Source organism: Pinus tabuliformis, chromosome 2_1 (assembly GCF_031772625.1).
Source record: "Pinus tabuliformis cultivar Carrire ecotype Pingquan chromosome 2_1, CPIR1, whole genome shotgun sequence".
In the NCBI taxonomy this organism is placed as follows: domain Eukaryota; kingdom Viridiplantae; phylum Streptophyta; class Pinopsida; order Pinales; family Pinaceae; genus Pinus; species Pinus tabuliformis.
The window spans coordinates 897,570,901-897,580,466 of NC_142299.1; the positions used below are offsets into that span (position 1 = coordinate 897,570,901).

The window sequence follows — 9,566 nt, forward strand, 5'->3', positions numbered from 1 at the left end:
AAAAATGTAAAAAAAATTAATAAAAAGATAAATTTGAAAGAGTTATATGTGCATGGGCTTGGGGGTGGGAAACAATGCTCAACATCCCTCCCCACGTCATTATTTTTCCCTTTGTGGGAGTTGACATGGAGGTGATGTCAGTGCATCATCCGCCCACACATCACAATTTCTGTGAAGCGATGTGAGGCATTATCTTTTCCCCTTCACTTATTATCATTTACCCCTTCACATTGTTTATTTATTTATTTTAAATGTGTTTTCTATAATTATATATATATATATGATAATTTTAATCTTTTTAAAAAAATTGTTTGTTTTAAATTTGTACTTTTTAGTTTTTTAATCGCATGGAGTAGTAGTCTCAAAAGTGTCAGTGTAGGGGTTTGTTGTTGCTTGGTTTTTGCTATGATGGGAGGCTCTATTGTCTAGGGTGAGGGATTTTACCGTTGCTTCTTTTGTCCCTCTGTTGAGTGGATTGTGGAATTTTTCTACTGGTGAAAGGTCTGGAATGCGGGGTTGGAACTGAGTTTTTAACTGTCATTTGTTGCTTGGTAAATCTAGGGGTACTTGTTGCATGTTAGTTTGATCTTGGTTGTTTTTTTGTAGTGAGGAAGGTCAGTCTCTTTGAGTCTTTGATCTTTTCTTTCTACCTTGAGGGGTGGTCAATGGTGTGGGAATTATGGGATTGTTTAGTATTATTTCTTTTTCACAGTGTTGGGCTTGTACTTATGGTGGTCTCTATGCCTTACTATAATTTACAGGGGTGTCACGGGGCTGGTGGATGTGGCCAACCTTCCTGGTCATGTGCCCAGTCTCAAGCGTAGGATACGATTGTTGTTTATTGTTCAACAACTTCTTATAACATTCAGATGGAGATTAAAAGACTTGAGACCAGGGATGCACAAGACAAAAAAGCTCATGTTGATTCAGAACTCTTAGAGGAGGTATCCCACTAGCTCCCTGACCTTGGTCATACCAGGGGAAGAAGGATCCAGTATATTCATTTTGTTACTTTGCACTGGCGGTTAAAGACTATATTGGACCAAGTCTTAAAGGAAAACATGAAGATAAGAATGACATTGTCTCCTTTCTCAATGATATTCAATGCAATTAGTGGAAGCATCAGGATTGTCTAGACTAATTAGAAGCTCGTATGAATCACATTGATAAGCATATCCAATGTTAATTTCAACCTTCAATGCCAGTTGGGTTGGGTGTGAAGAATCCTATGCCACTCTCATAATCAGACACCTGATTTGGTTGATATGTTTCTAGTTATGTTCCTACAAGCTTTGTAATGCCATCAACTTTTTTTGTTGTACTTTCCATTGGCTCGCCATGTAAACTTTTTGTGTACACAATATTAACCAACAACTTTTTTTTCTTGTGTGGAAAAGTGAGACCAATAATTTTGAAAATTGACCCAATAATGATGTAATCTGATTTTTTGAAGGTAATAAATTCTAATTTAAAAAAATGTAAAAAAAAAATAATAAAAAAATAAATTTGAAAGAGTTATATTTGCATGGGTTTGGGGTGGGAAACAATGCTGAACATCCCTCCCCACATCATTATTTTTCCCTTTGTGGGAGCCGACATGCAGGGTATGTTGATGCATCATCCACCCACACATCACAATTTCTGTGAAGCGATGTGAGGTATTGTCTTTTCCCCTTCACTTATTATCATTCCCCCCTTCACATTGTTTATTCATTTATTTTAAATTATATTATATTTTTATTTTAAATTATTATTTGTATTTATTTATTTTAAATGTGATTTATATATATATATATATATAGAAATCGTTTTTCGTCTGTTTGTTTTAAATTTGTATTTTTTAGTTCTTTTAATCGCTTATATATATATCTATATATATATATATATATATAGAGAGAGAGAGAGAGAGAGAGAGAGAGAGAGAGAGAGAGAGAGAGAGAGAGAATTTTGTCTCTTCGGAGACATCCGATAAAATTGGAACGATACAGAGAAGATTAGCATGGCCCCTGCGCAAGGATGACACGCACAAATCGAGAAATGGTCCATTTCATTCGTGCCTTATGGCAAAATGTAAACAGTCTTATATGACAGAACTATTTCTCGGAGAACTACATAGTGCTTGCACGATATATTTATGTAAATATGGAACACTGTTATACACACAGTGGAAATCGCATATGCGTAAAGCATCTACAATATGTAATTTTTCCAATCTTAATGAAAAATTATGGATTTTTCCAGTGGAAAAAATATATATATATATAGATAATTTTTTAAGAAGGAAAAAATCTATAATTCTATTATGAGTGGTATACAAAATTATATGGGTAGATGCATATAGCATTTAGATGGATGAATGATAGTCTCAAAGAGGCAAAATCTCTCTAATCAACACAACAACAAAAACATAGGAGCTTCACTTTCTATATCTTATCTGCCTATCCATACAATAATAGCTTGACTATATATCATCCAAAAAGGAACTTTCAATTTACTGCCATACAAGGTTCATATCGAAATCAATGTTTAACAACAATATTGCAATATCAACAAAATTTGATGAAATTTCAATTATGTCCAAGATTCAAGACTATATTATTGTTGTCGTCCCCTCTTTTTTTGTGACCTTGCATGCACCTCGATCCATATCCAATCTAGCTTTGGAGAGGGATTATGCATTTGTCTTATTGTGCTTATAAACATGATTAAAGGAGATCTCAGAGAAGGATCCTATTAGTAGACATACTTTACGAAAAAAATGTAAAATAGAGTAATTTTTTAGCTGAGATATTCCCAATATGCACTTTATTGTTGTTTGGGAGTCTCCATAAATATGAAATTTGAAAATCTCGTGCTTTCTAGCCAATTGCAAAATGAATTTTAAAGGAAAGAGTCCCACAAAGTTGTGTGTGGTTATTTTGATGTTTGTTGATATATTGAAGGAGGTATTGTCACTTAGATTTAAAATTCTGTCGACCCCTCCAATTGAGGGAGAACCTCGGGTTGCATCATAAAAGAAAAATCAAGGGAAATTGGTTTGTTTGGTTACTTCTTGAGGTTGAGGATGATATTTTCCTTTTAAGTCATGTCTTAGGTCCCTGGCTATAGATCAATTGTTCTAATTGGAATTGGATTTATGTCTTTAAAAATTACATGATTTCTTTCTAGTCAAATTATCAAAGTGACCATGGGAAGAAGGGCTTTATGCTTTGGGGATTTTATAACTTGCAACCATATTTTTAAGTTTTCCTCAACAGAATTAGCATCCTAGAGGAATTTTTGTCTTTCCATTTGAATTATTTCTTTCCATACTTCCTTAGTGAAAGAGAATTGAATGAAAATATGATTGATTAATTATGAGCCAGCCTTGCACAAGGAACAATAGCCTAGACTAGAGAAGGATAGTTTGGTCAATTTGTCCCAAGTAGGGGCTTGGTTTATGAGGAGTAAACACATGAATCATTTAATAGATTTGGTGGGGAAATTTAACTTCCAAAGATTTTTCCCCCGCAAGGGGAGTTCAACAGAAGCATTTGATGCAACAAGGGTCTAATGCCCTATTTTTGGAGTATAAACGCCACTTGGAATCAAGGTCCAAATAAGGCCATCTTTAGAATCAGTGATGTTAACATGTGATAATTTTAATCCTCGGATGTACTTTGACTAGGCCTTAACATTCTCGCCTTCAATGTACAAGTTCTTTGTAGAGATCCATTCTTATTGTCTATTAATGGCTAGGATAATTGCTAACTGATTTAAAGTGTACCATCCCTCTTCGTTTAGAGAGTGGATGAGTGGGCCTGAGAGCATATGCCAGTGTTTTTTGACTATCTAGGGGCTCTACCAATATGTATTTGCGTACCATTCTAAACCTTCCAGCAAAGAAATTCGTCGATTCATGAGAAAACTTTGATGGTTGCCTTCCATATCATGGAATTATTTTTTGTAGATTTTTGGGAGTATTTTATCCAATCTAGAATGGGAAGGGGCCCAATATACTTTTTCTTGGCAATCTATGCCCAAAGTCCCTCCCCCTAAATGATATTCCACACCCCTTTAGTGGCTAGGGATTTGGAGAACTAAGTGAGGTTTTTTAAGCCCACACACCTTGGTCTTTAGGAATGGCTATATACTTCCATGTTGTGAGAGAAAAGGTCTATTTGTCTTCTCTGGCTACCTAAAGAAATTCCTAATTATTTGTTTCAATTTTTGAAGAGTTCCCAAAGGGATCTAAGTTAACGAAGCCCAAAACATCGGGATGTTTTCCAGAACTAATTTGTACAAAACCAGTCACCCTACCCTATAAAGCCATTTGTTGCACCAAATATAGACTCCCTTTTATGGCTTTTCCAATACCATCTCAAGTCTAATTTTATATTTTTAATAGGTTTTAGTGTGAATCCCATATATTTAATCCTAAGCACAACATATTGGCAGTAGTGGAGAAAAGGTCCTTCACAGAGGATTTCACCCTTCTCGATATCCTCCATCCAAAGATGAATGATTTCATTGTTTATTATAATTCTTGTGCATTTAAGAATAATTACAATAGTTATTCTAATAATTGGAGGTGGGATATGTTTCCTTCAAAGAAAATCATAATGTCATCAACAAATAATAGATGTCAGAGGAAGCATCCTTGTGAGATAAAAATCCCTTTGAAGCCCCCTCTTGATTTTACACCCATGATTAATCTATTGAGTCCTTCCGCAACCAGGAGAAAGAGAAGGGGGAGAAAGGGAATCTCTGTCTAATGCCTCTTTCTCCATGGAAGAAAGGAGAAGTTACTACATTAATCAAAAGGGAAAAATATGTCCTGGCATAGTTCGTGAACCAAGTTACAAACGAGTGGAAAAATCCTAGATGGATAATAGGAGTCTTGGATAGATCAAATGCTTTTCAATGATCTTCTTTATAAAGGATGGAACTTTGCTTCCTGGTATGTATAGACTGGAGGAATTCTTGGGAAAGTTTGATGGCATCGTGGATTTAACAATTTTTCAAAAACCCAAATTGTTCCAGGGAGATGTGATCAAATAGGATGTCCTTTAGGTAGAGAGAAATGAGTTTTGAAATGATTTTATAGATAGAGTTGCATAAGGAAATCAGGTGAAAGATATTAAAGGAAGTAGGAGAGTTTGATTTAGGGATAAGGGAAATAAATGTGGATTTGAAGTGGGTGACAACTTGATTCAAAGTATTGGATTATTATGATAGAGAGAGGAGGTCATCTGCTATAAAATCATACATTCTAGGTTTGAAACTCAATAGGGAATCCATCTAGCTCGGGAATTTTCCCCTTCTAGAAACTATGTAAAACCTTTGAGATCTCCTATTTGGTTACCTTATCCATTAGAGAGGTGTTCCCTTCTTGATTTATGAATTTGGGGAAGAGATTAGCTTTATTTAATACCCACGGAATGGTGGCTCTATGAGGAAGGGAATAAATGTCCTTAAAATATTTGCACTCTTCTTATAATATGTCTTTGAAGGAGGTTGACAAGAATCCATCTAGATTTTTGATCCCCCAAATAGTATTAATGGATTTCCTTTAGTTTTTAATCTCATGAAAGTACTTGTTGTTGTCATCTCCCACTTGAAGCCAAATGGCTCTACTCTTCATCCTCCATTATTTTTCTTTGTCTAAGAGAAATTTATTTCTCTTATCCCCTAGGCCATTTATATCTTCCTTTTGGCCCATTGAGAAATCTCCAAGATATTTTTCTCATCGAAGAGTTTTAATTGGGCCTCTATGTCATACAAGGATTTAGTGTCAACTCCCTTTTTTTCTCTTTCCCACTTAGCAATCAATGGTTTTGACCTTTTTAAATTTTGATGGAATTGTATGGGAGGGGATTTAGGGAGAAAGGAGGAGAAGGGAATCTAGTAGGATTTCAGGTCTTCAATATGTAAAGGATGTTATAATAGGTTGGATTTAGTTTGAAGGCCCAAGTGGCTTGGAGAGGAAAGGGTCTAAACTTGTCAGACCAGGAGGTAAATCCTCAAATGAAATTGTGTTTCTTCATTATGATTGCTCATGGATATATACAAGGAGGGAGAGACTCTTGGGCTTCACCTTCCAATGTCTCTTCATATTCCTAATCTCCATTATTTACTATTTACATTATTTACATATATTCATCCAATCCCAATGATTAGGTGTCAACATTCCCCCCCTTAATGTAAAGGGATGTTGGTGATTCCAAGCATCATTTTGAACCTTTCGAATTTTTCTCTTCCAAGCGCCTTGGTAAAGATGTTTTCAATCTGCTCATTAGTGGAACAATGGCATAGATGGATTGTCTTGGCCTACACATGATGTCAAATCAGATGGTATTTTGTAATGATGTGATTCATTCGATCATGGAACTTTGGGTTCTTGGACAACTTTATTGCAGAGGTGTTGTCAATCATGAGTGGAGTTGAATGCACTTGTTTCACCTGCAAATCTTCTATAATTTTCTTGAGCCACACAATTTCTTTTATTGCCTCAGTTTTTACCACATATTCTGCCTCTGTCATAGAATCTAGTGGAATTGATTATTTGTGTGATTTCCAAGAGACAGTTCCCAATCCAAGACTTATAACATAACCTGAAGTAGATACCCCAGTTTCTTTCTCTCCATCGAAGTCTGAATCAGAGTATCCAATCAAGATGAAGTCGCCCACCTGTGTATACTTGAGTCCAAAGTCTTGAATTCCCTTCAAGTAATTTAGAAATCTTTTTGCAGTAGACTAGTGTCCCTCACAAGGCTTTTGCATAAACTTGGAGAGGACTCTAACGACAAATGAAATGTTTGGTCTGGTAGTAGTCAGGTAGTTGAAACTTCCTACAAGTTGTCTATACTTTGTTGCATCCTCAAATTTTTTTCCTTCAAGGATGTGAGCTTCAAGTTCTGTTCCATTGGAGTAGTCAAAGGATTGCACTCAACCATGAAAAACTTGTTCAATATATCTCCAATGTACTTCTTCTGAGAGAGGAATATAAACTTCAAATGTTGAGTTACTTCAATACCAATGTAGTAGTGAACATAGCCCAAGTTAGTCATTTCAAAACCTTTCATTAATTCCTTCTTTATGGATGCAATGTAGCTCTCATTGTTCCTTGTCATCAAAATATCATCTACATACACCACGAGATATACAATTGTTTTTCCAACTTTCTTGACAAAGAAATTTGCATCATCAAGATCATAATGTTTGAAGTTGAGTTTCAGAAGATGCTTAGTTAAATTTTTATAACAAGGTCGCAGTGCTTGCATGAGGCCATAAAATGATTTCACAAGCTTGCATACCTTGTGTTATTGTCCCTTCACAATAAATCCTTCTTGCTAGGACATAAAAAATTCTCTTTCAGATCTCCATTCAAGAAATCAGTTTTTATATCCATTTGATGGACTTTCTAACCGTTCTAAACTGCCAAGACAAAGAGTGTCCAGATGGTCACCCATCTTTTTTTGGGGGGAAATTCTCCTCATAATCGACCCCTTCCTTCTGTGAAAAACCTTTTTCCACAAGCCTTTCTTTATGCTTGTCAAGTGAGCCATCAGCTTTATACTTGTTCTTATAGACCCACTTGCAACCAATTGGTTTGGTTCCCAATGGAGGATCAACCAGCTTCCAAGTGCCATTCTTTATCAAGGAATCATATTCCTTCTACATGGCTTATTTCCATTCATCATGAGAAGCGACTTCTTTGAAGGAAGTTGGTTCAAAATGTATAGACAAATTTAGTTCACAATCATAAGAAAAATCCATATCAACAAGTGAATCAAAATCATCTACATCAACTCCATTTTTCCTAGTTGAATTTCTTATTCCTGGCTTTCGAACCTCATTAGGATGAACACTTTCAAGTGTCTTTGTCATCCATTTTGGAGGACCTTTCTGAGATGGCCCAAGCTACTCAGTTGAGTTTTTTGGGACTGAATCAAGATTGAGTCTCCCAATTCTGTCAATCACATCACTCAAAGTATCATCAATGGCTGGAGATTCATGTGGGGGAGAGAGTGCTTCACAAGAATATTCCAAAGATTAAACTAGTATAGGAATCCCCCCTTCAAGATATGGAATCTAATTATCAAATTCTTGAAACGATTTTGCATGTTTGAATCTATCCAACCGATCAAGTTTTCGTTCAACAACATTTTCAGCTTTAGAAGATTCAACAAAGATTACATCTCTAGATACAACAAACTTCTTATTAACTTCATCATAGAGACTGTATGCTTTGTAGGTATTTTAATACCCCAAGAAGATACACTTACGACTCCTTGCACCAAGTTTGTTTCTTTGTTCCTTTGGTATCAATTCATAACAAGTGGAACCAAAGACACTAAGATGCTTTATCAAAGGAATGTTGACATACCACATTTCATGAGGATTCTTGTTTCTAATAGCATTAGATGGACATCTATTCTTTACATAGACAACACATAGAACTACATCAGCCCAAAAAATCAATTTTACATTCTTAGAAAACATCATGGAACATACCATATTTAAGATTGTCCTTCTCATTCTTTCAGCTACTTTGTTCTGTTGGGGATTATAAGGCATAGTTGTTTGATGTTTGATCCCATGTTGGCAAGGATAGTTTTCAAATTCATTTGAAGTGTATTATTTTTCATTATCAATGCGAATAGAGCTAATATGAGATTGTGCATCATTTTCAATCCATGTATGAAATTTCTTGAATGTTTAAAAAGAATCAGATTTGTTCTTCAATAAATAAACCCAACACATTTTGGTGTAGTCATCAATAAATGTCATCATATATTTATTTCCATTTACAGAAGGAACATGCATTGGACCACATAAATACGAAGGAATGATTTCATTTTTTCTATGTGCTCTGGAAAGTGAATCATGAAAACACTATTTGCTATGCCTTCCTAGAATACAAGCATCACATTGCTTAAGTTTCCTAGGAATTGTAGGCAAACCAGTAACACCATTTTTCTTCAACAAGCGAAGGTTGTCATAGTTCAAGTGTCCAAATCTAGCATGCCATAAAAGAATTGATGTGAATGTACCTTCATCATAATGATAACTATATGAGAAGTTTTTTGCACGAGCAAAGGTACCTTGCAACTTTAGAAGTCTTTCTTCTTCTATCCCTGTCATGACAAGTGAGTGATCTGATGCTTTTCTGACCTCAACCTTGCCATCAAACATATGAATGGAGTGTCCTTGCTGATGGATGTGGACCAAGGACAATGAGTTTCTCCTCAGCTCTAGGAGATATAAAACATCATGTAGAAGAAAGTCTGGAAGACCAGGAAATTTAAGCCTAATTGTGCCAAGCCCTGATGGCTTGAGTTTTTATTTGTTTGCAAAGTTTACTGCTCCATCAACATTGTCAGTAAATTCTTCAAAAAATATCTTCTAAATTTCATGTGGCTCGTTGCTCCTAAATCAAGCAACCAATAATTTTTCCAAGAAGCAAGTGAAGCATTAAAGAAGTCTTCAGTTACTCCAATATTACAATGTGCCACAACATAGTGAGCAGATTCGGGTGCTTTACCTTTCTATTTGTCATTGGTTTTACCTTTGGCTTGATTTAT

General features: G+C 35.4%; 1 non-coding gene across 1 annotated transcript; it reads left to right on the forward strand.

Annotated features, from left to right (window-relative positions):
- Positions 1-1,949: 1,949 nt before the first annotated feature.
- On the forward strand, positions 1,950-2,052 carry LOC149203547 (U6 spliceosomal RNA). The gene has a single exon (XR_016254039.1). It is a non-coding gene; the product is annotated as a U6 spliceosomal RNA (small nuclear RNA).
- The last annotated feature ends 7,514 nt before the right edge of the window (positions 2,053-9,566 follow it).